This window comes from Xenia sp. Carnegie-2017, unplaced genomic scaffold (assembly GCF_021976095.1).
Source record: "Xenia sp. Carnegie-2017 unplaced genomic scaffold, XeniaSp_v1 HiC_scaffold_24, whole genome shotgun sequence".
NCBI classification, from domain to species: domain Eukaryota; kingdom Metazoa; phylum Cnidaria; class Anthozoa; order Malacalcyonacea; family Xeniidae; genus Xenia; species Xenia sp. Carnegie-2017.
This window is the reverse complement of record NW_025813487.1, coordinates 6,683,873-6,707,398: the sequence shown is the minus strand read 5'-3', so window position 1 is coordinate 6,707,398 and position 23,526 is coordinate 6,683,873. Positions and strand designations below refer to the sequence as shown.

At 33.6% G+C, this 23,526-nt stretch overlaps 1 long non-coding RNA gene across 1 annotated transcript; it reads right to left on the bottom strand.

The window, feature by feature from the left end:
* Positions 1-1,683: 1,683 nt before the first annotated feature.
* LOC124451475 lies at positions 1,684-15,708 on the bottom strand. Its single transcript, XR_006950484.1, has 3 exons — positions 15,697-15,708; positions 10,045-10,056; positions 1,684-1,756 (listed from the first exon to the last, which is right to left on the bottom strand). It is a non-coding gene; the product is annotated as an uncharacterized LOC124451475 (long non-coding RNA).
* Positions 15,709-23,526: the final 7,818 nt, after the last annotated feature.

Here is a 23,526-nt window from a genome sequence, read left to right as displayed (position 1 = left end):
ATTGATGTCACTTAGATTGAAATTAAAGGACATTACAAAAATCCACAATCTTGAAGGAAAAGTAACATTTATATTTTGTAAGCACTCTGAACACCATGTGATTTCTTTTTATTGTGTAATTTTATTGTTCGTCTTGATTTCAGGAGTTTCGTACCTGTTTGAAAATGGCACATTTGCCATGTTTTTCGTCATGGTCAATTTACTCAAAACAGTTGAGATTACTTCCGGTAAATGAAGTGCATCAAACTCTTATACAGGTTCTCGACTATAGCACGATACACTAGTTTCTATTTGATTTTCTCGTCCTTGAATGTTTGGGTGTCAAGGAGAAGTGTCTTGGTTTAAAGTTTTGCTTCATTTCATTATGGGTAAGCCGTTAGTTAGCAATTGATACACACTTAACATTAAGTCTGATTGAAATGTAAAAAATTGAATGTGTCTTAAATTTGCAATGAGAGTTTTTCCGGCAAATATCCCACCATTTTCATTTCCTGCTTATGATCTTCAGTTAGGAACTGAGGCTGTTAGCGATTATACGATGGAAGACGTTTTCCGGAAAGAGTAATTTGACGATATTTGTGCAGACAAATGTTTGTACCCGAACTAGTTATAATACAAAACACAAAACGTGAAAGCATAAACAATAAAGAAGTTTTTATTAGTGTTTGCGTCAAAAGTGAGAATCCAAGGTTTGGTTTTCTACTTTATTTAAAATTCATATTTTTGCATGCTATTTTCATGATAACTTTGCTTTCATACACTTGTGTTTTATTGTAACTGTGTGGGGGTTTGTAATGATATCTGAGAAAGAGTGACCAGCGATGTTTGAATTTTTGTGGAGTTGCAAACTTTAAACATTTCTAGACACGATTAACTCTGAGATGATGAGCTAACAGCACAAACGTAAAGCAAGTTGAATCATTCATCGTAAATGTGGAAGTTAAAGTTTAAAGTTGCTTGAGGATCATTCTCTATGGCGTTGTGAAATACAATGTTGTTTCATTTTTGCAAGAACGTTGCTTTTTGAAGTTGTCAAGTGTACAGAAATTTGAGATTTAATCAGTTGACATTGGATCCGACATTTAATGAGCAGCCTAAGAAGCTTGTGAAGCAGGTGAATTATTTTGTCGTGGATCTGAGGAAGAGGATGAAAATGCAAATGTGAGTAAAATATGTATGTAAACTAAGTACAGGTTTCAAGCGTCATCCCATATAAAAACTATGATATTGATATTTCTTTCAAATTTTATTGTGAAATATGTTGATATGGTGAGGACAAAAGTATATTTATTACAAAAAGGAATATAGTGTTTTGATTAATGCTGAATTAACCATTAAGAGTGTATGTCAATCCACTGTTTCACCTATTACAAGTCTGTCAAACGCACAGGGTCGTGATGTTACAATCATGTCTTGCCATGGCACAGAACCTATTGTTGAGTTGTTTAATGTTCGTTTGAAATATACACTCACAAATCTTTTTTCACTAAATAAACAAGATGTATATTTTACTGACGTATGACTGACATGTTTTCTTTCATACACTCCCCAGGATTGACATAGTAAAATGTTGTCAACAAACAAAACAAAAAAATAAAACTATTTTTAGCTAAGAATATACAGTTGTGTAGAGCTTGTTTGTATTCTGCAATCTTGCAACTGTCCTGTTATTCCGCGTTGCGCTGTGGTCGATCAGTTGGACGAAGCACTTGTTCTTCTTCGCCGTTCTTATCGCTCTCTACTCTTTCGTTACTGTCTTCTGATGAGACTTCAATTGAATAAGCGGCCTGATAGAACGTCGCAACAAGTGTGAATGACTAGAGTCTCCACGAAGGACTCTGATTTGTGCAGCTGGTGTAATTCCATCGTCACCTTGTAACAATTGTTCAACTTTCGCTACCTTCCAAAAGATACGTTTTGTTTGATCGTTGCGAATAATTACGATATCTCCAACTGCTATTTCGGGATTTTGATTACCTCTTGATTTTGAAGTGTGTTGCTCTCGTAAGGCTGAAAGATACTCCTTTCTCCATTGAAGAGTAAAACGTTGCAGCAAATTTTTGTGATGTTTCGCCTTTCTCGTCAAAGATTGATAGGTGGTCTGAATTTCAAAGTGCTCACTGTTTGGCATGGTCGTTATTCGTCTTCCATACACCAAGTGCGACGGGCTTAGCGGAAGAGATACAGCTTCTTCATCGTCGTACACGTAGGTTAGGGGGTCGTGCATTTATTACGCCCTCGCTTTCCACCACAATAGTCTGCAACTCGTCGTAGGATAGATTGGTTCTGCCAGTTACCTTTCGCAACGGACGTTTCACGCTTCGAATCAAACTTTCCCAGAAGCCTCCCCACCAAGGGGCCTTTTCGACCATAAATTGCCATGTAATCTGATGGTTTGGAAGATAGCGTAACACTTCCTCAGAACGATATAACTTGCGAATTTCTAAGTATGCAGCTCGAAAAGTCTTAGCATTATCGGATATAAAAAGAGCTGGCAGTGCTCGTCGACTAGCGTATCTGGGCGCGAAGGCTGGAACGCTTAAGGAAGGAGTGAGCTCCAGATGAATGTCTCAAGTAGACGCACACGTAAACAATAGAATATAAACTTTCGTTGGTATATCCGACAAATTATTCCTTTTGAAACTCTCTCGTACGAGCAACGGTCCGGCAAAGTCCAAACCTACGTTTGTGAAAGGGGGATCATCTGACACTCTGCTAACAGGAAGTTCTGGAGGCGTTCCCCATAAGGAAGACCTTCCGCTTTACGACAAACAACACATTTCCTGACGATTTTCTTTACTGCTTCTCGACCACGGATTATCCAAAATGCTCTGTAATGGTTGTTAGTGTATCACGAATCCCGTGTGCTTCATTGTGGTGAACCTCGCATGTTAATAACTCCACAAATCTTGATGGTGGACATTTCTTGGCCTACATTATTTACATATTTAACAATATCCAATCTCTACAAGACAATTATGCAAACGTTAACAAATAAACGCCGCAGTTGCGGCCACTTTTTTGCCTTAATACTTGAATGTTGATGAAGTGACAATTATCGTGATATATACCACACACTGACCTTATATATATCAATGTGTTGATGACATAATGCTGTATTTGGAACATGCTACCATCTGAATTTCTGCCATGAAAAAGATCATCTTCATTATCGTATTTGCAATCTTTTCAAAAGGCTTTGCCATGGCAAATGCTTTATGCACATATGGGCTGGAGACAACTTTGATAAGGGAAGGCTTTATAGAAGGATAAATACTTAACACAGTAATTATTGTTAAACGACTTGCTGAAAAGATTATCGTCTTTTCAGAAATTTTATCTTCTTTTTAGAAAAACCCATGAATGAAATTTAGACAACTTATTGTACTCTACAGGACACTTGTATGAAAATATTCTTCTAGTGCACATGTAATTATATGTAAATGAGTCAGGCACTTTAGAGCGTGTTATCCTACCCAAAGACATCAGTTTCAAAATTGTGAAAACTCTTGTCTTGCATGGATTTATTCCGACCCTGTTTTTTGTTATCCATATTTTTACCTATAAAGAATGAACAGTTTATCTTTGTAGTTGATATTTAGCAACCCACGTCAGGTCAATGTTAAACAAACCCTACAAACATCGCACTGAAATGGAAATCAAAATAGTAAAACGTATTCACCATTCCTCAAAATAGTAAAATGTAAAAAATAGGAGTGGCAACACAGCCTCAGGCAGTACTTCATGTTAACTTTATGCTGGTTTCTTTCTCAAATACAAACGACATCTTCCTATTAGTATCTGTGTAAACTGTAAAGGTTAATTTACGGGAAAACTTCACTTATGTCAGTTGAATTAAAATACGTCGTTTAACAAATCTGGATGATATGTTTTTCTGAAGTAATTTGTCGACTTTTTAAAGAACATGTGCACAGTATATGGTTGAGGGCGAGCGATGGCAAAATATTGCACACACTTGGCTTCTTGTTCAGGTAAGGGTTTAATGGTTCATGAATTATTTTTTATAATTCATCTCATGTTCGTTTTACGTTAGTACATTCATGTATGTAATTTGAGATAAATGTGAGTTGTTGTGTATAAACAAGGCTGAATTCATGAAGTTGTTTTAATACTTAGTTCAACAAGGTTTGTACAACTCTTCGTTGTCCTTAAAAAGTCATAAATTTATAAAGTGGTGCTTAAAGATCTTGAATTTTAAGTGTTTCGGTCAAATTTCTGTGTCTAGTTTACTTTTCGTTAATAAAGTTAACATTTTAATCTACAAACATGGCGGCTCACGTCAAATGAAAAGACAACATTAATTTGAAAAAGTTCTTTGACTTTATTTTTGATATTGAGCTCTTTTGTTGTTGTGTTTTACATGCAATATTAATTTTTACTCGCCTTCAATTGTTTTAAGTACATCCTTGAAAGTCCTTCAAAAGTACTTGAACTCAATTTCCTTGCTTTGTAGTGGGACCTTCTTATATAAATACGTTGCGCGCTTTGCGTTGCATCATTTGAGAATTTTGCTTGTAAGAATGTTTTTCCTGATTTACTTGCTGGCAGCTGCAAGACATAGTGAAGTCGTCAAATGTAAATTATTTATCAACGTTTTAAAATCCCAATAGTGTTTTGAGAAATGTTTTCTGTTTATGGCTTTGTTGTACATGGCTGGCCTGTGTTTCAAGTTCTTTAAACTGTCGATGACGATGGCCTGTCGCAACAGCTGGTGATCAAAGGTTAGTTCATTTTTTCCTCCGTTTTAACGTGGTCTAAAGTTTCATCTGCTTAATACAAGTCTTAATGTATTACTGATAATTTTTGAAAGTTAAATTTAAATGCAGGCCGTCCTTACAGTTCATCAGGGGGGAGGGGTGTGTAATCCGTTCGAACAACTGGTCAACGTACTTGTACCGAATACACTATAGGACAAAACCTAGACAATTTTCAAGGATGTGTTATTTTATTAATTAATATCGCAGTAATCTCAAAGTAATCACACAGTAATCGACCCAGTTCTCTTCGTACTGTGACACTGTTCATGTAATGTTTTGTTTAGTGGTCAAAAAATCTTTTTTCTTCAGACTAATCCGTATATCCTACTTCTACCGACTGCAAATCCAAATAACTTTTTCGGGGTATGACACTCCCTACCCCCCTCCCCACCCCCTTCATAATTTTTGTTCTGTTTAAATGATATGAAATGGTATAAAATGGTATGAAAATTAACAATACAACGTGTGCGCAAATTGATCAAACCCTCAGTTCGCATTATTGTTATATTATAAAAAGACGGAAAAATATTATTCATATTTGCTCTGACATATGCAAATCGCGGAGACGTTTGTTAGAACTCTCGAGCAGATCAGATCATAAACTCGGTTTTTATAAGCTTGTGAAAAGGGAAAGTGGCTATGCAAACGCTGGGAAAAATTATTGCCTTAAGTTGAATGTTGTAACGCGTAAAGGAATTTTCGTCTTAACGATATATTGATAGCCTTTTCATTCACAAACGTACCTTCTCTTGACTCTTGTGTTGTTCTTTGACGTCAATTGACGTACTAAGACGTCATCAATCCGATGTAAGTACGGAAGAAATTTTAAATGCTTGGAGATGCCCTGAAAGTCGACTCAGTGAAGTTCAAATGAGTCCATTTACGACATAGTTTCTTCTAATTGGTGTAGTGTTGTTGTCGACGATCAATTTTCATGCAAAAAAATTAACAAAAGAATGAATGTACGATTGTTTTAATAAGAGCAAGGGCTTCACAATTTTTCACTGTTTGTTGGTGGAATAACATTTTTTCATAAAATAAAACATGCATTAACAGGATGTAGTATTAAATCAATTACATTGCTTTTGGGATCTGTCGAAAAGTATATCAAGAAATTCTACTTAATCTCCACCATCAATGTGCATTAGTTACGTAGTACACACATCAATAATCTTTGAATGACAATTAGCTTACTGCTCTTTTGAAAACGTGACGAATATTAGATATAGAGAAAGAAGTCAACCAGACAATAGAGAGATTTAGCAAACACGACGATCTTCATTCGGTACCAAAGTTCGTAATCTTCTTCGAGGTATCGTCTAAGACGCCGTGAAAATGGCGTAAATATGGCGTGGATTAAACCAAATATGGGATAATCACGCCATTTTTACGTCATTTTCACGACGTCTTAGGCGATACGTCGTGTTCATAATCTCTCTAATATAAGCGCATTTGGTGTTAATGTTACGAATTGTTAGTATAATTTTATTTTATCGGATAAGTGGTAAAGGCAGCTCGCTTTTTTAGTTTGGTGTTGCGCAGTAGACTACTATGTGAGAAGAGTAACGTGTCTACTGCCATCATGACGTTACTCTATTGGAAGCAATTAAACTACGAAGTCGGTTCATGTGCTATTCATACACCAGAGCTCATAAGTCGTACACTACAAAGACAGCTCATTAAAATTCTACAGAGCAATGTTCATAATGTAAGACAGTTCATAAACTTATCTTCATCAGTTTTAACCAAGTTAAATGTTAACTTAAATGACTCCTTAAGTTGCTGCAATTATACGATGAGCTTTTAGACAACTGATAAAATACTGGTAACCTCTCGTAGTTTTTGGAAATTTGATGATTTCTATTTCACTTTGCCGAAAGAAGTTTGCAGTTGCACTAATGTATTTACTATTTTACTCTGATTTAGAGCTACCCACAAGTACACTTAACGTACCTACTTTTAAATTTGTTTACATGAAAACGATCGCAATTCGTTTTATATGAAATACAAGTTTGAGTTGGCTTAACTACATACCAACATTCGTTATTCACGTTCGTTATTCACGTTAATATTTTAATTAAATTCATTGAATTAAATGAATTACATTGATCCAACCGTCTCTTCTCAAATGCAGTTCTAACATTTGTTGGCTGCTTCCTCTTAGATGCTACACTTGTGGGTTCCACAGAGTATTCAAAAATCGTGGGTACAGTATCCTTCTTAAAGGCGAAGCCTGCTGTCCATCCTACTTATTACATCGCTTCAAAATTTTGCACGAACACGACTCTCTAAATGTTGCGATCACAAATTTGAGCTCTTTGTTGTTCAAATTTTGCGTCGGATTTTTTCAATCCAATATCTCACATTCGCTTGTTTTGGGAAACGAAAAGAAACCTTTTGCTGCGTTTGGTGGTTCTTAGAAGAACCGTTTTTACAATTAAATGCGGCACAATAAACCATATTTTCAATGCTAAATTGTCGTGTTGTTAAGAAAATACCAATATATTTTGAACAGAAGCAATTGACCGCGTTAAACTAATGTCAACTATTACGTCACAACGACCTTTTTCCAATCAGTAGCCGTTGTTAGCTCGTCGGGGATTTTCAATACGTTATCAGTAAAGCAACAACTTTAAACCTCCAGATCTTCTAAAATATATATACTTTGAGTCTCAAACTTTAGTGAACTATTAGTTGGAGATATACCTTTATGTAAAGTACAAAAATAACAATCCGAATTTTATGTTGCATGTGTCCTTTAACGAACTACACGCCCAAAACCACAACAACAACTACTTCGTTTCTTTTCACATTTATTTTAAATGTCTTATAAATCAATTGTTATATCAAATGTCACAATTCAAGAGGTGACTCGTCACCATCAGACAACCAACCAATTTCGTCGAAGAGAAAATTAGGGTTAGGGTTAGGGTTAGGGTTAGGAATAAATTAAAATTAGGATAAGGTTAGGATACATTAAAATTAGGATTAGGGTTAAAATTAGGATTAGGATTAAAATTAAAATTAAAATTAAATTAAAATTAAAATTAAAATTAGAATAGGGTTAGGATTAAAATTAAAAGTTAAAATTAGGATTAAAATTAAAATTTAAATTAGGAATTCAAATTAAAATTAAAATATTAAAATTAAAATTAAATTAATTAGAATAAAATTAGGATTAGGGTTAAAATTCTAGATAAAATTGTATAAAATTTAAATGTGAAATTAAATATTAAAAGTAAAATTAAAATTAAAATTCAAATTAGAAATTCTAATTAGGGCTAAATTAAAATTAAAATTAAGAATTAAAAGAAATTAAAATTGGGAAATTAGGGATTAAAGGTTAAAGTTAGGGAGTTAGAGTTAGGATTAGGAGTTAGGAGTTAAGGTTGAGTTAGAGTTGGGAGTTAGGGTTAGGAGTTTGGTTTGGGGTTAGGGTTAGGGTTAGGAGTTGAGTTAGGGTTAGGGTTGGAGTTAGGGTTAGGAGTTAGGGTTAGGGTTAGGGTTGGGGTTAGGGTTAGGGTTAGGGGAGTTACCTGGGATTGGGGTTAGGGTTGGGAGTTGGGGTTGGGATTAGGGTTAGGGTTGGGAGTTGGGGTTGGGGTTAGGGTTAGGGTTAGGAGTTAGGGTTAGGGTTGAGGTTAGGTTTGGGTTGGAGTTGGGAGTTAGGGTTAGGGTTGGGGTGGACTAGGGTTAGGGTTGGGAGTTAGGGAGTTGGGAGTTGGAGTTAGGGTTGGGGTTAGGGTTGGGAGGAGTTGGGGTTGGGGGTTGGGGTTAGGGGTTAAAATTAAAATTAAAATTAAAATTCAAAATTAAATTTTAAATTAAAATTCTAATTAAGAATAAAGTTCAAAATTAAAATGCAAAATTCTGATTAAAATTCTAAATTAAAATTCAAAATTAGAGTTAGGAAGTTAAAGATTAGTTAAAGTTAAAGGTTAGTTCTAGAGTTGATATTAGAAATTGGAAGTTAAGATTAAAGTTAAAGGAATTAAAGTTAAGTTAAATTAAAGAGTTAGAAATTAGAATTAAAATTAGAATCAGGATTAGGGTTAGGATTAAATTAAATTAAGTTAAAATTAGGAATTAGAATTCAAAATTAAGATTAGGGTTCGGATTAAAATTAAAATTCCATTAAATTCGAATTTAAAATTAAAATTAGGATTTAAAATTAGGGTTAGGAGTTAGGAACAGGTTAGGGTTAGGGTTAGGATTAGGGTTAGGATTAGGGTTAGGGTTAGCGTTAAGGTTAGGTTTAGGGTTAGGGTTAGGGTTAGGGTTAGGATCTAAGAAATTAAGCATTTCGTAGTAATGATTGTCCACCGATCGTAGAGTGGATGGCTCTGTGTAGTCATTATGTATGTCAGCACTGCATGATTTGGGCGAAGACTAAGTGAGTGGAAAAACTGCCCAATGATTTAATTTGGAATACTTCGTGATGCGTTATTGGGTGATACCAAATTGGATGACTGGGCTGGAGAACTCAAACTTCGCTGTTAGTGGAGGTTTCATCAGGCGAGTCCATGGATGCTTGGTCTTGAAGACTCAGGAAACTCACTTTCCGAGTTTGTCATCAGAACCATTCCTTATCGGAGAATTCTGTATGAGATGAATGATCTGAATCATACTCATCATCATTGGCATGGCTGTAACATGCACTCTTGAATAACTTATTACTCATTGTTGTTTTCTAAACGAGGAAAATTTGTTTGGCTAAGTTTAAAAATAAAGAAATCTTTCTGTTAAAAAGAAAATGTTAAGTCGGAAATGATTATTTATTTTAGCTGTCAACGTTTTAGCCGTCTTCCATATCAAAAATGATAGACTGATAAAAAATATTGATCTTAAAGTTGAGATCTTATGCTTGAGAATAATTGTGGTCTCTCAAGCTAACTGTATTGTTACTTTGCTGTATTGCTGAGGTTTTTCTTTTTTCTTGCCAAATTTTCTTCCCAAGCTATAATTGACAAATTCTTTAGCAAACTCTGATGATTTGACAAAATTCTACATGATTTAAAAAATAACGTTGTTAACATTCAACATTTTAATCACCCCTCTACAATCCGTCAGCCGCAATGCATGGTGTTAACTGTTTCACAAATCAGCATCGGAATCAGTCTTTCTGCAATCTGATTGGCTGTTGCAGCAAATATATAATGTCAAAAATAAAATATATGTCGTCGGTACACTTTGTAATGAGCAAAAGCATTTTTAAAGAAAGAGTATGTAAGGTTTGATTAAAAAAGATACATAATTTCATGAGAACAAGCTGCGTTGACTTATATCGTTATTTACTTTAAATCACTAAAATGACATGACGTCATTATAGCAAGTTCTTTGTTTTTGCCTTACGGAACAGCACGATATGAGCTGAGATGGACATTATGTTAATACAAACGATAAAATGACACTTTAAAATTGTATACTTTTGCAATTTAAATGTTCGAATCTTACATGAAGATATTTTATGTTATTTTGTCTTGTGCATCTTTTCAGATTCAAATTTTTCTTTCTGGCAAAACTGTTATATTCAGTTCGTAAATATTTTTTATATAAAATTAATTAAGAACAGTGATTTTCGATTTTGCCTTTCAAACAACTCTCTGATCTGGGCCAATTATCGTAATGCAGACTTCTCCTTCAAACAACATCTCTAATTAATTACTCGGATACAGTAAAATTTATTACAAAGATTTGTGCATCCAAATAATTTTAAGTAATATTGTATCTTCATATAAGATCATAATGTTCATTTCAGGGTTATCCTGCGTCAGTAAAATAAGAAGAGTGAATGCACAAGTTTGTTAAAAGTATGCCTATGCTAAATTAAAGAAATTATAGTTCATAATAATAACAGAGCCTAAACAACAAATACAAAACATGTTTCCCACAGAAGTGTGAAAGGCAGGAATAATAATTTTATTTAAATCATTTTATAGCATTTCTTCTCAAATTATTATCGTCATTGTTGTTATGATCCGAACTTATTATCGTTCCTATTAAAGGAATTGACGTTGGAACTTCAGTAAAGAATTTCTTATAATTTTTTAAACGCTTCATATATTTTGATTTTGCAAATTCTCTTGGATTGATTAATTGATTTGATAGGTTCAGCTCAGATTTTGCACATGCTATTGCAAACGGCTTTTGACCAATCACCGCATCCATTTTATTGTTTTATTTTTTATAAATGGATTAAATGCAAATATTACAGCCATTTGCAATTGACCGTGAGTGCATAAATTAAACGTTTGCTATAGTTTCAAAACTTGACGTTACAATACAGCTATCTGATTGTCGCTAAGGCGTAACCTAAGATAGCATTGGTTAATAACAAAGTGTCGCTATACGAGTCGACAAAGACAAACTACGTCTCGCCAATACCAATTCAAAGTCTTATATCTAACGATAGAGTTTCACGTTTTCAAACGTCTTTCCATACTTGTCTAATTTCGACATTTCACGGCTGTTTATTAAATCATTTTCTATAACTTAACGCATGCGCTGTAACAATAAGTCAGCCGTTAGTAATGTCAAGTTTGAAACTATAACAAACGTTCAATTAATTTATGCACAAACTATTTCAAAAAATGATGAAAAAACCGCACTCAATAAGCATCATCTTGTAAGAAACAAGTTTGAGATATAATAGAGACAAGATTCAAAGCAATATTTCGACTTTATTTCAAAGTCATTATCAAGCTAAAGTGATTATTTAAAAGAACTTGTTATTTTTCTAATTCCTTGATCTAATTGTGAATAGTAACACTCTCCGTCCACACGTATCGGATTCGTTCGTATTTGTCGGATTTGTTGCGGTTACGCTTATCGTCCACACATATCCAGTGAAAACGCATACTGTAACCGCAAACTTTTGAAAACGGTCTCCAGAGTGGATCGTGACTAAAACACCACACGAGTACATACGAGTACATACAGTACGTACAGTAATATACATTACCGAGTGACATGAGTACATACGAGTAACATACAAGTACATACGAGTAACATACGAGTACATAGTGACATACGACTATTTTCTGGTCAACAAATGAAAACAACACAATTTCTTCAATACATTGATATTTGCGTTTATTTTCCTTGTATTTGTGTGGACTTTGGGAACCATTTGATGGATTTAAATGCTGAAAGGTATTTTACTTTAATACTACATTCATTTGCATGTTTTAGTTGTATTTGTTATAGATATTTTGTCGATGCGATTTGCCAGTATTTGAGCGCTTTTTGACTCACTTTCACCTAGGAAATACATATTTCACAGTTTCTCTTAACGTTGTGAATTATTTAATATTTTCTTTCCTTTCGTTATTAGAAGCAGGAAGTCGAATTTCTGAATCTAGCTGGTGGAATCTGGTCTAATAATAAATTAATCATATGCAACCAGCGGAGTTAGCTCATTGTTGTTGCAAAATTCATAGAGTAATGTCACATGTTGCTGGCTACTTGCTGAAAAAATCATTCAAGATGCACAGCTGCGATGAATGCAAGAGATTTTGACATCAAATGATTTTGACAGTGATCAACAGCTTTTCTGCTATTTCAAATCATATGATAGTAAGAATTTTGGTGAGTTGAATGTCCCAGCTAGAAGATACCTGGAATACATAAAGACACTGGAAGATACTTTCGTCAATGGCTTTTCTGCTACAACGAAAAATTCCAACGTTGGGGCAAATATATTAAAAGTCCTCCAGGCAATTTCACCAGTTGATGTATGTACAGAGTTCCCACATAATTATTTGTTTAAAGCTTTTGTCCGAATGCGTATCTATTACGCGATCAAATTTGCAAATCGTGACTTTACCACCACCAAAGGAAATGTCGGAAATATATAAGTCAAACATCTTTAAACTAATGTCATCCGTATTCAAGTTCTACTTTGAATGTTTCTACAAACACTTAATTTTCAAATACGATATCGAATTGATGATGATATGACATGAGAAGACCTGCGATTTACTGTCTCTCTCGAGAAACGCAAAACTGCCAATGTGAACTATTTTAGTTTTTGGTTAAAACTTGTCCTTGGCACTATAAATTACATTGCGATCTGGCTGCATTTATCTGGCTGGAAACATGGCTGCCGTGTAAAGTTCCCCGGATGTTGCGGACACGAACATCAAAGGCTCGACATCGAGTGGCGCTTCTGTATATATCTATTCTGTGGTAATGTTGTGGCTTGTTTTGGGCAAAATATTGTGTGTCACTTACTGATGTTTTCATGATTTTCGCTGACATTACTACGGTGGCCGGTGAGTCACGACAAAATAATTAGAAAACATATAACAATAATAAAACATCACTCAAAATCATACTACACATTTCAAAATACTCACATTTCAAAATACTCTACACATTTCAAAATACTCCTCACACATTTCAAAATACTCGCTACACATTTCAAATACTCACTACACATTTGAAAATACTCACTACACATTACAAAATACTCACTACATTTCAAAATACTCACTACACATTTCAAAATACTCACTACACATTTCAAAATTCTCGCTACACATTTCAAAATTCTCGCTACACGTTTCAAAATACTCGCTACATTCGTCCCAGTCTTACCCTGGTCTGGCCTGCCCACGGTCATCATTAGTTTCCATCTACAGAAACGCTGACATCATAGTAAGCATATTAAATATATAATTCCGCATTTCACAAGGCAAACAAATGGGACATTGGGATAATAGCATGAAAATATTGGCTCAACTCTAATCAGAAATTCTTCCGGGGTTTTGCTGGACTTGGTCGGGCAACAACATTAGTAGCCAATCTACATATCGCCAGCAAATGTTTGCAGTGGCTTTCGACACATGTCCGTACTTTAATAGCAAAATTTGAGTATATGAATTTGTATTCGCTATGTCGCGTGTACTTGTGTGATGCGTTACAAAATAACAAAGGAAACCAAGGAGATTTACACATAGTGCTATAATTTGTTGCACGAAAACGCAAAATGAAAAGTTCGGTAATTTCGAGTAAACGCAATAAATTTAGAACTTCAATACCAGTCCGTCAATAAGTGCATTAGTTAAACTAATGATTGTCGAATATCACCAATACAAATACAATTACATGTAATCTGTGGATTGACCACTCATGTTGTGTTGTCTAAAGAAGACCAAGAAATCCTGGAAGAAATATTACTAATAGTTCATGTACGCGTATCGCATATTTTGATGCTATTGTGGCAATATGTTTGTCTATGTGCCGAATTCCATAGACAACATATCGCCTCAGCATCAATATTCGTGTGGTAATATCGGAAACAATATTTATATTAGCTTTTATGCCATCACGTCAATTTCGTAGATGGCAAACTAATGACGACCGTGGGCAGGCCAGACCAGGGTAAGACTGGGACGAATGTGTAGTGAGTATTTTGAAATGTGTAGCGAGAATTTTGAAATGTGTACATTGAGTTCTATAATAACTGGAGCGGCTAACTTTACTGGGGCGAGACGCCAAAAAATGGCGGCCAAAGGACGTATTTCCGCTAGAAATGATCTTTGCAGATAATATTCTCGACCTCCTGGTGTCTATAAGTAAATTATAAAAATTTTTCAAAACAAACACGATATCACAGAATATGGATATCGTTAGTTCCATATTCTGTGACGATTCTTTTTTGGCATTTCTTTTATATTGCCAACACTTCAATCGTTCATTTGTTGGATGTCGTAGTTTCCACAAAAAGGAACATATCGCTTCTCACAGGTGAGGTAGTTGTTTGTTTTGTTAGTCCGTCAACGATTGAAAAGCAATTATACATGCACTTGAAAAGCCATAAAATACATATTAAAGATCGTATTTTTAAGACTGACTTGAACATAAATATACTGATGTTTTCCTGTTTTGTTTATAAAATTCTGTATACTTTTCTGTCATTTGTTAATGCATGAAATCGTAAATTTACCCATTTATTTGCAAAATAGTTTCCCTAAACAAAAAGACCCTGCACATTTTGCTCTGTGAGTAAGTATCAAAAGTAGTCAGCTACGGTACCCATGATTTGGAGCAGAGCTTGTTATGTTCTATTTGCGACAACATGCAGGAAGATCAAGGAGTAAAATGACTGAAGATGTTATTGACCAGGCAGAGTCTTAAAAAATGATAATGCTGTAAAGATAATTGATTTGTTGTCTACCCTATCCAGAGTTACTTAATTTGATCATGGTCAAATTCTATGGATGGAGACAATGGATTCACTAAGGATGCCTTGAATGCTTTGAAGTTAAAGTTCATGATCCAAAGAAAGATGGCAAGAAGGTTGTGTGCGTTTTGATGCTGTAAAATGTCAATTCTGAAACATGTAAAATGGAAGGCCATAAAGTTTGTGTCTATGAAACATTTGTTACTGAGATTGATGATGACTTGATGCATATGTTAAGCTTCAAACTGTATAAGCCATTGGGTTTTATGTAACTTAATGTTTAAATCATGTCATATCTTTATCAAAATATTTTAGTTGAGTGTTGTTTGAATGTTACTAATATCTAATGCACTATACTGAAGCATTAAAGATTCAGTGATGAAACCTTTAAAGTTACTGTACTGATATTTCTTATATATTTCTTTAAGAAAAATTTGATCTTATTTACCTATTAGAGTACAGGAGTGGAGATTTATCATATGCATTATTGCTGAAAAGTTTTCACTTTTCAAAGCTTTTTCTAATTTCTTCTTATTTCTTATCAAATTGATGATAGGTAATATAATCCAATAACTTTCTAATTTCTAAAAGCTTTTAGCTTCTAGCATAAAAGTACACTATAGGTATGTAATTCATTTGGTTTTATTGCCTTGCTATGACATATCTACTTGCACTTCATCATTCTTGTATGAACAAAACACCAGATGTGGATACTCAGAGAACAAAATGCACTACCAACTGCTTATGAAATTTATTATTGAGGTGAAAACTTTGTTAATCATTCAAATTATAGTTACAATTTTATTGCAAATGAAAAACAAAGTGAAGGATGAAGTATTAAAACTACAAATGAATTATAAACACCATTGGAAGCATAAGTGTTTTGATGATTATTTGTATTTTGCCCAATTCATATATCAATACAACAAAATCAAAATGTGCTACAACTTTACAAGTATTTGATGCAGTTGCACTTCAGAACATCACAAAAGGTTACCAAAGTAATTTCTATACAATATTGTTTGTTTTCATTTACCAAACCTATACAGACTTGAGTCTTTTTGAAATTTCATATGAAACTCAATAACAGAAAATCCGTAAATATCAGAGATTTAATATGTACTTTTAAAGAAACAAGTAAAAATCCTACAATTTTGGCGAAAAAGCCATTGCCCATTGCATGAAAAGAAGCAAAATAGCAATGATAACAAATAAGCTAATTCTCTCTCGTGAACCGTGGAGATGAACTATGATATACTTTTTGTATAGAATAAAGTTTAATCGATCAAACAAGTTTGACGCTGGTGAAAACGACGCACATCTGCATTCATACATGTTTAGCCGACATATCGGTCTTTCGTCGATAGTTATAAATGCATCCTCGTAGAGCAGATAACTTCAACAACCACAGTTCACTCGCTGTTATGAATTTAAGGTTTTTACCTTCATTTTCATCAAAAATTGCTTGCCGATCCCAAATACATGTTTTCTCACTCTTTCCTCAGGAGGTGGAAATTGTAATTTTCGGAAAAGCTGGTCAGTAATCTCCAGCGGCAAAGGACGAAATCCACCATTTTTTAGCGTCATCAGATATACAAGGCCATGGAAATAGCCGCTCTAGTTATTATAGAACTCAATGAATGTGAAAATTTTAGAATGTGGTGTATTGAAATGTGTAGGTATTTTGTAATGTGTAGTAGGTATTTTTGAAATGTGTAGCGGAGTATTTTTGAAATGTGTAGCGAGTATTTTGGAAATGTAGCGAAGTATTTTGAAATGTGTAGTGAGTATTTTGAAATGTGTAGTATGATTTTGAGTGATGTTTTCTTATTGTTTGTTATGTTTTCTAAATTATTTTGTCGTGACCCGTACCGGCCACCGTACATTACTGACGAGTGAGTTCGAAAACGTTCAATTGGGGACACATGTCTCACGAATACTAGCAAGTATTCAGATTCAAGCGATAACGATACGTATGTTGGCTCGAAGGTATATTCAAAAAATTGAACGTTCGGTTGCAAAATGCAAAACTTTTACCGTTCATTGATTTCAACAATTGCCAGCAGAAACGTTTACATAAGGCAAAGCAACAATAAGGTAAAATAATTTTTTCATTATTTATTGTATTTTAGTTTAACGTCGAATATTGCAATTAGAGCTATCAAACATCGAATCTTTACAAAATTAAGGGGTGTTTACATAGACCGGGCTTTCAATTCCAATCGGAAACGTGATGTCAATCCACTTTTATGGGAAGTCAACACAAGATTTGACATTTCGCAGAATTTTGAATTTTAGAGAATAACGAACTTAAACATTATAACAACCCTTTTCTTTCTTTCGTTTCTGAGTTCATATAGCAATACTTGCATGAAACTAATTTTGCTTTCTTCACTTGCCATTTTAGCCCATTTAGACGCCTTATTTTCTTACGAGCTTCAATTTCCCAGAAGACAATACACATCGTACATGCGCGCTTCGTCATTAATCACAATATCATTCCAGAATGAAACTCAATTCGTGTTTACATGAGATTAAAACTAAATTCATGTAAACATGCAATAGGATTTCTTTTTAAATGGAATGAGTTCATTACGGATCGAAAGTCATTCCGGTTCATGTAAACACCCTAATGCATCAGTCTATCATAATCTCTGTAATCTTTGGCATTCAATATATTTTGAAATAAATGAAATACAAATGAATTCCAAATTCGAATCACATGGTTTTTTAATATTCTACTGCTGAGTGTTAAAATATTTTTCATTGCTCCCATGAAGACATTCCATCTAAATTGATCAAATGACTCAACGTTTTGCTAAACAAATGCGATCAGTTTTAGCGTATATTAAGGGAATTCGTTAAAATTCATAAATTATCCATCGATAAAGTTCGTGTGAAAGGGCCACATCCATTTCATGTTGCTGCATATGGCGCGATTTTTTAGGTGGGGTTCTCGACGTTATGCTCGTCATTTGCGTGACAATTTGACTAATAAAAGTATTTGTATTCATATAAAACAGTGCATATTGCAGATAACAATATATATTATTAAAACATATAACAATCTCAAGAACCAAGCGTTTTGTCAATTAAATTTGGAAATTTTCCCGATGTATTATAAAAGCAAATAGATATATCACATGTCTGTTCACTTATAGATTCAGGGCTATGATGTCATTTGTGATAAGAAAAATTGTTCATTTGGCCCAACTTTTGTTCTGATCACAAATGATGTTATACCAGGGTTTCTATGTGAACAGACAAAGATTATTATATCTATGTAAGTAAAAGTGCATAAATACTTCTATTCATTTGGTCAAAACACCCCTCTATTCATTTGATGAATGACACCTCACTGCAACATCTAAAAACTGAAATGATTCCAAAAAGTATGTATTGGTCAAATTTGGACTTAATGAAGTTTAATGCCATCTCTGGGGGCTGTGTAGGGATGAGTGGGATGAAAAGGTAACCTCAATTTAACATACTGTGTCAACATGAATATGGATGTGTTGCCACTTACTTGTCCACTTCCCCTGTTTCATTGCCAGAAATAGTATGGTACGTATATTAACATGTGGCCCCATATATGGTTTCCTGTATTTGAAACAAAATTCTGTGTGCAGCTGAGATTTAGGAGTAACAAATGAATGAAGTTTTAGTTTGATTGATAACTAAAGTATCATTTTACAAGTCTTGTGTTCGTATGTGTTGATGTATCCTACTATATATAATTAAGTATGAAAATGTTGATTTTGTTGAAAAGTTTGATAAATGTTTCAAACGTCAAACTTAGCATGTGCCGATTGCATTAAAAAAAAGGAAATGAGATGAACTTTTTCTATATCTTATGTTCTTAATGCATTTGTCACATTTAAAGTTCAACTCTTAAAAAAGATATAAGTTTAAATATAGTCATTCAATGCATTTTAGAAAATACAATGAAAGAATAATATAAATTTCTCATATTGGCAGTCATACACCATTCATGTTTGACAAGCTTTATGTTAACATAGTGCATTTTTTTTGGAATGATACGCAGGCATTTCATGTGCAACTTTATTAATAGAAATGAAAAACTTACATGTTACTTTTGGTATAAATTATCTCAAAATGGTGCATTGAGCATGAAATGGTATGTGTTCATTTAAGCTTGATTCTCAAAACAAGAAAAACAGAACAGTTTATTCAAGTTCATTGTCTTCATGACACCAATAAAATTTTCAATGCCTAGGATTATGCTTCAAGTTTAATGAATGAAGACTGAAGAGTATCAAATCAAGTACAAAGGAATTATGTTGGAAGGATATTTTTTTCAAGCGATAAGCCCTTCCCAAAATTGGATGGATTCTAATGACACTGAACAGAACTCTACCTGGAGTCTCAGAATTTACTATTTTGGATTAAGAATACTGATGAAGAAAAATTGGTTGTGGACACAGCATTGTCTTTTTGTAAATCTTATCAAGTACTAACAAAGGTAGGTGCAAATCCTTTTGAACACATTTTCCATATTTACATATGGACAAATTCAAATTTTCAACATCTGGCATGCATTCTCAAACAACTTGGGAGAAAGCAATTTACATGAAAGATTATCACATTCCTCAACAAGTTTATTTTGCAAAGAGATTTATAGTTTATGAGAAAATGTTGAACAAGATGAAACACTTAACAATGTTGTAAAATTTAAGGATTGAAATGAAAAAGATAGGTGTGTAGCAATTCTTGAGTGAGAACAATTATTTAATTCATTTATTTGGTTCATATCTAATTTCACACAAATTCACTAATTCAGGTACAGATTTGTCAGTATAAAACATAATAATTCAATTGCCTTTTTTAAACTATGGCATATTTATTGCTTGTGTAAAAAAATATTTTCGTTGTCAAGTAATTAGTTAATGATTATATAATGAAAATATTTCATCTTATGATTTTTGTTTACCATTGTACTTTTCATTCCAGGGACTTGTGACTGAAGTTCAATGAATTTGTATTACTGCGTCTGTGGGCTTGGTTAACTTTAACTGTGTATTTCAAAAAAATTGCCAAAGCTGTTCAAAACTCATATGGAACTGAAAATGGCATATGGTATGTGTTTCATTTAAAACTCCATTTAATTAAAGGAAATGGCAATATTTTTTATAATTATTACAGTACATTACCCCTAAATATGAAAAAAAACCCAAAAATTTGTCATTGCTGTCTTTTGTGTGGAAAGATTCATCTCTTTTTTCATTTAAATCATAGTGTGTTTGTTGTCATCGTGTAAAGATTTTTATTATCCTAATTTCTTCATGTTTTAGCAAAATGATGTCACAACAGGGTTAGCGTTCCTTGGCAAATACAAGTCTTGTGTATACATGTTAACATATAGCCATGTATTGTCCAGATTATTGCTTTAATAGCAGCAATGAAAAAAAATCCCGACAAAAAAATTCACTTTTTTTAAGTTCCTAAAACAATTTATGCCTGTTGTGACGTCATGCATATTTCCATAATAGCTTGTTTTTCAATTAAAGATGGCTTCCTTTCTTCAATTTTATTTATATTCAAATTGATTCAAAGGAGAGTTCTGTAGAGAATTATGATGTCATATAAAATTCATTCTTTAATAAATATCTTAAATATTTGTTGGTAATGAAAAAAAAAGTTGGTTGCCATTCCCCTTTAAAAAATATTAATTTGGACTTTATTTCATCCGAAGTGTACTTGACTACTATTTTTGCAGTTGCAGCAATAGAAGCATTCTGATAAATTTTGATCAATTCATTACCTTATGTTTATCAGTTGATAAACTGAGTTCTTCAACAAAACTCAATGAAAAACCCTTAACATCCTGTTTGGGATCAACCACTCATACCATGTCCATTTTTTGAATTAGCCAATCATGTTAAAGCTTTGTGAATCACTCTGTGTCTTGATGCATTTGGGAATTATGATTACCTCAAAATGCAGCAATTTCTTACCAATAAAAAATTTTCATGAAATTAAGAAGTTGCATTTGGTTGCTGGCTGAAATTGAAACCTAAATTCAGATGTTATATTAAACAAATATTATGACGATCATAAAGATTTTACCATTGACAGCCATCAAAATAAATCGTCAGCGCCATAAATACACTCAATATCAGCCCCCAATGATCATAGCTTCTGGTGATTGCCACAATTTCATCAACAGCTCTTTCATTTTACAAAATTTCAGCATTTAAAATCATTTATACTGAATTAAATTTAATCCAAGCTTTTTCAGTGTCAGAGTGATTCACTAAGCTTTGACATGATTGGTTTAATAAAACAACACATGATATGATTGGTCAAATTCAAACAGGAGGAAGTTAAGTGTTTTTCAAAGAGTTTTGTTGAGAAACTCAAAGATCATTTCGGTATGCTTCTATTGCTGCAACTTTAATAATTCCTTATTACAAGGCAAATAAGTCTGTGTTCTACAAATAAGAAGAATCCACCTTTACCTTAATTGTAACCATTGTACCAGGCTTTGTCATAGGTACTATGGTTTTGTTTATTTTAGAACTCATAATTATTACCATTTTGCAATTTTTCCAAAAGTATTCAACAGACACAACAATTTATTGATGGTCTCCATAACATTAAACATTGTGAACTTATCATAATATTGCTGTGGTTTACTTTATTTTTAATGTTGTCATCGCTAAGGACATAGGAAAATTATTTTAATCAATGGCCAACATCAGTCACCAAAGATGCAAGCTTTAACTATGGGTGGTCAGTTGGTGTTTCGTTTGAAAATTTTAGTTTTCAACTTTCTGTTTGTCAACATTAAATTTATCGCATGTTTTTCACTCAAATATGATATTCATAAGATCTTATGATTACATAAAACATGTTTTGTTATATTTTCACCATCCTAGCCAATGCCAGGCTAGCTTTTGCACTTCAGTATAGTTATTGTATGGTGGTCTGTGGCCATGAAACTACACTGACTGAAGTAGCACAACAATTTCAGAAAAGTTTCACAGTTGTTTGAAGAAAAATCTGTTTGAATTTTGCAATTCCATTTAAAGTTGCAAAAATAAATATTCAAGTGCATGCTTTGCTCATGGTTGAAAATAGGAATACAAATAAATCAGCAGCCAAGGTATACACTCTAAGAAAAGTTAACTCTACCAAGCTCAATCACTCTATTTTTGAGGTTTGTGATTGAGCTGGGACGCATAAGGATTCAATCTTCCTTTGCAAAGGAAACAAAAACAGTATGCAATGTGCAACTGAAGTTACTGTGCACTACATTCACTTAAAAATTCACTTTAAAGTATGACATTTATTGAACAAGTAATAATTTTATTTGTCAAGTAGTTAGCCTGTGATCATTTACTTTACTCATTTTTTTTTTTAATTTCAGGTAGTTGTTGTTATAGTTTGGTGGATTTTTACTAACTCACATCTTGTGATCTATGAAGGATAAAGCTCCAAAAAACATCATATGGTATGTGTATGTTTCATTCAAACTTCATTCTCAAAACCTGAGTCAAACCATTCAACATATAAGTATGAAAACATAGGCTACAGCGATATGCCATTGTTTTTGGATTGGGGCTCATATTCATATAATCGGTTTTCAAGAGAAACAAATAAAATAGAACATGCCAAATGAATATTAGCCACCCTTTACCCAACCTCAATTATCGATCTTCCGTGGTCCCTGATGCCTTATTTTTCAAAATTACTTACATGTTTGTAAATGTTGTTGTTGACTGACGTTTCTGTCGTTTATACGTTTTGCAAGCAAGTCAGACGCATACGCTAACAAATACGGCTAACCTGAAGTTTAATCCTCATTTGACTCTGAAGACGATCACCGCTAAGGTTGTCGAAACGTCAGTCAACAACAACAAAAACAGTCCTTCTCGGGAGTATACCAACCTGGACGATCTACATTTACAAACATGTAACGATACTCCCGGGCTCAAACCATTTACAAATTTACTTACATAAGGTATGCTTCCAGACCATACATATTGACATTGTAGCAGCCTATTCTGTTTATACACATAAGTTAGTGGTGGAACCTCATTCCATCACAAAATCTAAAATCTCCCATAAAAAATAAAAAACTCACAGTTATGTCTTTTGTTCTAGGAATCCTAATGTATACTTGTTCTTGATCAGTGTAGATGGCCTTGCAAGCACGATTTACAACATTAGATACAGTAGAAAGTTCGTAGAAAGATCGAAAGTTTTTGTGACTGTGTTGTTTAAAATTTTGTTGTTTGACCAATCGAGCTCGTAGTTCGCGTGTTCACACCCCCCTTAAATTATGATTCGAAGGGGGGTGTGCACAGTATAGACTGGATTATATATATCGTACCACATATACGTAGAGTATAGTATGAAAATTGAAGCCGGAAGACGGCTCATTTGCATATGTTTTATCGGTCCAACTTTGTAACTCTTTTTATGGGGCGCCAGATGTGTTTATTATTTAACCTATTGACTTTAATTTGGTTATTTCAAATAACCAAATTAATTTTTAGATGGAAACTTTCGAGCGAAATACGTAACCACCGTATGGTT